This window comes from Platichthys flesus, chromosome 8 (genome assembly GCF_949316205.1).
Source record: "Platichthys flesus chromosome 8, fPlaFle2.1, whole genome shotgun sequence".
Taxonomy (NCBI): domain Eukaryota; kingdom Metazoa; phylum Chordata; class Actinopteri; order Pleuronectiformes; family Pleuronectidae; genus Platichthys; species Platichthys flesus.
The window spans coordinates 21,620,139-21,627,190 of NC_084952.1; positions in this window are offsets into that span (position 1 = coordinate 21,620,139).

Sequence of the window (7,052 nt, forward strand, 5' to 3'; positions counted from 1 at the left end):
GAAGCCTTGATGTAGTGTCTGATGAGGGAGAAGAGGCCAAGCCCACAGTTACGGAGAGAAATGGTCCGTATTGTTGTCTCTGAAATGATGAAAGCCTCCACTTCTCCAAGTAAACAAGCGTCAACAGAAGTTGCCAAGAAAATGGTCGCCAAATATCCGAGATCAATACAAGATATTATCGAAGGTGACAGCAGGTTATCACTCACTGTGTTACGACCCTGTCTAGGGGAAAATATAATCGCAACATGCTACAATAGTTCACCCCCTCCTTGCCACGCTCCCAAGAACCAGCCACAACAATTAACAGCCTGTTCGTGTTTATTGACACATTTGCTTCAGGGTGGGCTTACAGCAAAATAAACAGAAAACAACCCTAAGGCGAAACAACCTAATCTTCCCTACTCAAAATTAAAGAAAACAAAAGACTTCATACTGACCTAACTCCTCAACAACAAAACATGAGAAAACATGGTTCGAACGAAAATGCTACCCACCCCTACCCAGAACGGGCTGTTACCAAAAGAACAATTTACAGAAGGCTGCATAAGTTGAGTCCGGCTGGAGGTCCTGCTGGCAGTGGCAGGAGGAGAGAGAACCGCAGGAGCTTTGGGAACCGTCCTCTTATCCTGGAAATACGATCCACCTCCATCCCTGCTGGAACCAATCCGCTCCCTGTAAACACATCCACCCACTCAAAGAGACACACCTGAAACGCATCCACTCGAACAGACACACCTGAAACACATCACACAATCATCACGAGAGAGAGAGAGAGAGAGAGAGAGAAAGAGAGAGAGAAAGAGAGAAAGAGAGAGAGAGAGAGAGATCCACACAACCTCAAGGTTGTAACACCTCCCCCCTTAAAGATCGAACATTTCTCTCCAAAAGAAAATTATCGATTCCACAGGTCACCGGAACGCGAAAGTGCATCAGCTATAACATTATCTTTACCTTTCTTATGCCGAATTTCGATATTAAAGTCCTGCAATAGCAGCGACCAACGCATTAAACGCTCTCGACACAGTCTTCCGATCGGATCTGTTCTTCATCTTGGTCTGAACAGAAGCAAGAGACTGTCTAGCTGTCACTAGTGCTTTTATAATAGCCTTTGACTTTATTGTGCGTAAGGGCACAGCTTCAGGATATCGAGTGGCAGCGCACATCATAGTGAGGATATACTGGTTGCCAGATTTAGTTTTTGGAAGTGGTCCCACACAATCAATCACGACATGCTCAAACGGTTCTCCTATTACAGGGATAGGGTGTAAGGGTGCACGAGGGACCATTTAGTTAGGTTTTCCCACAACCTGGCAAATATGACATGATCGGCAAAATGCCACCACTTCGGATCTCAATCCCGGCCAAAAAAAATACCTAAGGATGCGCCGAAATGTTTTGGAAATGGCCAAATGTCCTGACAGACTATGATCATGTGCTAAACTCAACACTTGAACACGAAAGGGAGTTGGCACAACTAGTTGTCGGATTGTACTGTGGTCACTGTCAGGCCCAGAAGACCACCTCTGCATGAGGACACCATCATCAAAGAAGTAAGTGCCAGACCTCTCCCTTCTGTTTTCAGAAGCTGCAGACAAACTACTAACTAAGGTACAGTCACTCTGTTGGGCCTTAATCAGTTCTACTTTGTCCAGGGACAAAGACAAATCTGGAACCGTCCACATGTGGTCATACGTTTTTTCCACTGTTATTCTTGTTGTTGGGGCTTCACCCAAAACAGACCTATCTACCACAACATTATCCTGTACCATGAAAGTATCAGAAAGATGCACCACATCATCTAGTTTACGAGCCCTGGCACGCGTAACGGCGCACGCAGGAAAAATGGAGGGTGAGTCACATGTTACCACGGTGGGGATTTCAACAACCTCGGGGGAGGGGAACACTTTTACTCCTGCAACATCATTCCCAAGAATTAAGTCAACCCCCTGTATTGGCAACTGGGATCGCAACCCAACTCGCACAAGGCCAGACACAATAGGAGAGGACAGCTGCATAGTATGAAGCGGCACACGTAAAACACTCATTTTAACCCCCCAAATCAGTATATCTGTGCCACAGTATGTTCACTTCGAAAAAGGTAATACACCAGCCCGAATGAGAGAATGTTTCGCACCGGTGTCTCTTAATATTTTAATGGGCACCGGGCTAGCTCCACCCTCGGGTATAACCACATAGCCATCTGAGATGAATGGTTTAAAATCAGCATCAACTTCATCATCCTGTTCTATCTGAGCCACCATGTGATCTATTCCAGGTACTGTTTGAAACAGCCCGATAGCAGAGGGTCTGTCTGACCTCCTAATCTGTTCTTTTTTCAACAGCGGACAATCAGCAATAAAATGTCCACTTTCATGGCAGTAGAAACATGCACGCCTATTACGTGAAACTGGTGACTGGTGCCTGGGACTCCGGGGTGACTTTTGTCTCTCCCCCACCACTACCCTATCATGGGACACATGTGAGGAAAACACATTCTTATGGGTTAGGGCAAATTCATCAGCCAGCACTGCTGCTTGTGACAAGGTTGCAACCTTTTGTTCATTTAAGTACACCACAATATTCTCAGACAAACACCTTTTGAACTCCTCAAGAAGCATAAGTTCACGTAAGGCAATAAAATCCTTGGTTTCAGAAGCCTGACACCATTTATTAAACAATGTGGTCTTCTCATGTGCAAATTCCCCATACGTTTGGTTGCCAGTTCTTCTACAGCGCCTAAATTTTTGGCGATAAGCCTCAGGAACTAATTCATAGGCACGTAGAACAGTAGATTTTACCACCTCATAATCCAGAGACTGTTCTAGAGTAAGACTATTTAAGACCTCCTGTGCCTTGCCTACTAACTTACATTGTAACAATATTGGCCAAACATCCTTAGGCCATCTTAAAGCAGACGCAATACGTTCAAATGCACAAAAGTATGAATCAACTTCTGTTTCCCTAAACGGAGGAACAAGTGCCACATGTCTGCCGACATCAAAGCTATCCTGATGGAAGAGGGTAGGTGATGTTACCCGAATGGGGGTGGCAGACACTAATGTGGGTTCCCGCTCCAACTTTAGAGCTCGCACTCGTAGATGCATTGCCTCACACTCCACCTCCTCAATACGGAGCACCAAGTGGAGCTCCTCGGCCGTCATGTCTGCCTTAATCATGGGATCCATGTGGGGGGGGGACTGTGGCATTGATTTGGCCTCCGCATCTTCCCCAGTATCCACATGAAGTTCTGGAAACACCCCCTTCTCCCCTAGTTTTTCAACCAAAAGTTGTTTTAACTCTGCTTTTTTTGCATGTGAAGGTACTTGAACCCTGAAAAAATCTGCCACAATTAATAAATCCGCTTTCTTACATTTATCCAGCTTTTTTTAAATCGAGGGGTCTGTGGCAAAATCGTTTAATTGAAAATCCATCCTATTAACATAAACAACCAACCGGCAACACGTTTGTGGAGAATATATCTATACGAACATATATATCATCTGCCAACAATTACTGAATGAAAATGCGAAGAGCAAGAAACAAAGAAAAATTCCCCAAAAGAAGAAACGGACGAGCCCCCAATTCATGTTACGACCCTGTCTAGGGGAAAATATAATCGCAACATGCTACAATAGTTCACCCCCTCCTTGCCACGCTCCCAAGAACCAGCCACAACAATTAACAGCCTGTTCGTGTTTATTGACACATTTGCTTCAGGGTGGGCTTACAGCAAAATCACAAACAGAAAACAACCCTAAGGCGAAACAACCTAATCTTCCCTACTCAAAATTAAAGAAAACAAAAGACATCATACTGACCTAACTCCTCACCAACAAAACAGGAGAAAACATGGTTCGAACGAAAATGCTACCCACCCCTACCCAGAACGGGCTGTTACCAAAAGAACAATTTACAGAAGGCTGCATAAGTTGAGTCCGGCTGGAGGTCCTGCTGGCAGTGGCAGGAGGCGAGAGAACCGCAGGAGCTTTGGGAACCGTCCTCTTATCCTGGAAATACGATTCACCTCCATCCCTGCTGGAACCAATCCGCTCCCTGTAAACACATCCACCCACTCAAAGAGACACACCTGAAACGCATCCACTCGAACAGACACAGCTGAAACCCATCACACAATCATCACGAGAGAGAGAGAAAGAGAGAGAGAGAGAGAGAGAGATCCACACAACCTCAAGGTTGTAACAACTGGTCAAGCAGTTCCAAGCCCGCATCGAAAATGTTAAGCGTTTCTCCTCACAAAGGTTAAGGAAGCATAAACAGGGGTCAGATGAGTACGACACAGAGGAAATCCCAGCTGAACAAAAGGCAGCTACTCAGGACACTTATGGCTGCATAAAATGGGACATGAAATTCATGCCAGTGAGTGAGACCACCAAGAGCCTACAGGAGAAGAGGGACAAAATGAAGGTGCTCAGGGAACAGACGAACTTCAGCCAAGCGCTTGTAGAAACTCTAATGAAGAGCACCTACTACTCCCAACGTAAAGACGTTAACAACGGACAAGATCTGTGTTCTCTTTTGGAGGAATGGCCATTTTTGTTTCTTGAAATCGGCATGACAATACACTTTCAAGAGCTCACTGGAGTGTCATTGAGAGAGGTTTTTATCTGCAGTTTAGAAAAGAAGGGAAAACTGCTTCTGGACTTTATGAGAACCATTTGTGCTGGCAAGTGCAAGCGGGTTTTGGTGGCGGTCACAAGTCTTGAAATCATAAGAGGACAGTTAATGGGATGCTCGGAAGATTTGAAGGATGTGGTGCTCCTCCTTCTAGCCTATTTTGGTGAAAAATAGGCTAGAAGAAGTTCAACTAGGAGAAGTTCAACTAGAACGCTTGCCTGTGACACCATGCATCATTGTATGTGGTAAGTTGATATTCAGTTTTGTAAAGTAATGACATACATTGATAAAGAAAGTACTTGGTTGCAGCCCAGTAACATTTATTTAATTTTTTGAGAAAATAGTGGCTTTTGTGTTCTCTTCCATGTATCTTTTTTGCAGGAACCTCCTGCTATACCTCAAGGCAGTTCATGCTGAGTGTAGACCGCGTAGTTGTGAACGACCAAATCCCCACATTCATAACTGCCATCTTATTGATGTTTGGAAGCTACTATTGTCTGAACATACACTATCCGGTGGATCTGGCCTCTACACTTGAGTTCCTTCAAAAGTAAAGAAATATACAGCATTTTCATGCTTTAAAACAAATCACTCTATATAATGGTTGATTATGAATTCTTGTGTTCAAAAAGGTGTTGCTTCCTCATCAACCCAGAGAAGGGCACGAAAGTTGAAACAAAGTAGAAAAGGAAGCAACTTTCAGTAAAACCAAGAGTCCTCACCCTCCTCTCAGATCTCTCTGATCATGAGGGGCGAAACATAGTTTAAAGAGACTTTTTCAACTGAACTGTTCAGCTACAGTATCTGTATGGAACATGATGCACTTTACTGTACCTTAGTTGTTATCCAGTGTTATTCAGAATAGTATTTTTATATGTTTACAGTCGTTTTGAGTGCTTGAACAAGTCTGGTTGGTTTGGTTCATATAAATGTATGTGACCCGGCTTATTGTACTGTCAAGGACAGAGCAATATGTTACATTGAGGAAGGATTCCTACATGTACTTTTTGATTTTCTTTTTTGTTGCCAGAAACAACTTTCAAGATGTTAAGGTTCCTACTGTGTTTTATAAGTAGGGTTGGTTTGTTTCTTTTAAAGTAATGTAAACTGGCGTATTACAAATTTTATTGGAATGAATAATTCCTAATTATTACTTGAACAATAAGCTCAAGGCAACAACTGGGTTTATCTTTGTTTTTTACAGGCTGCTCTTTTGTTGTTTTGTAAAATACTTTGTGTGGAAGACAGGCTTATTATATATATATATATATATATATATATATATATATTTGTTTTATATATATATATATATATTTGTTTTATATATATATATATTTTGCCAATAGCAGATTTTCAGGTTATTCTGTCAATCCAGTCAAGTTAATGAAACTGTGAAGAACATCTAAGCTTTGTTTGAGTGCTTTTGAGACACTTTACAGTAGGTGGAGGGCTTCTGAAATTGTTCAGTTCTTTGGATCTTCTTTGAGGTAAGTAAACTTAACTACTCTAACATATGAATTTAATAATTTGTACCCCCTGACCTTGTATATATTGTCATGTCAAAGATATTAAGAGTTTCACTCCTGCCACCTTTCAGACATTGTATTAAAACTCCTGAGCGGTGTGAGGGAACAACATGCTGGCTTTTGGGACACCAAGGAAATGGTGAGTTTCTGATCCGAAATTAAAATTGGGGATGATGTGCAGCAAACGACCCAAGTTAGTATGTGTTCCTCCATATATAACTATTATATGTCCTTACTTTCTTTCAGGTCGTATTACCTGTACCAGTGGTTCTACTTCATTTGGACCTAAGCAACCTCTGAGCTGTCCCACCAGTCCACACCTCTGATCAAATACCAGATTTATCAAGGATAAACAGTGGTAAGTTGTTGTACAAATTGTTGTTTTCTTTAGTCTAGAATGTACCCTTTATATTAGACTATTTTATATTGAAATACTTTATATTTACATCGGGAGTGGGTACTCTCTTCAGAGGCAGCCATGTTTTTTACAATAGCCCGGACTGGACAAATTAAACACACTTTGAGATTTTGATAGCCACTGTTTAAATGCTATGCAAATTGTTGTATTAATAGTGTTGATATAACTATTATTGTTTGTTCGTCATCCACAGTGATGATGTAAAGACTTAATAAAAAGTTTCCTGAACATCATACCATGTCTGTATGTGACTGTACAACCTGCTGTCAAGTCTGGACCCGATGACAAGGACACCAGTCTTATCGAGCCTAATTAGAGGTAAGCAGTGGTAAAGTTTATGGCTGCATGTTAAATATAACTATATTTCCAGTTGTCTGCTGTTTTAAATCTGAGTAGTCCAAATTATTTTTGTGGCTGTGAGTCTATAGGTTGTCTATATGTAAGCAGCATGCTTAAGCATTGAATCAATCTAA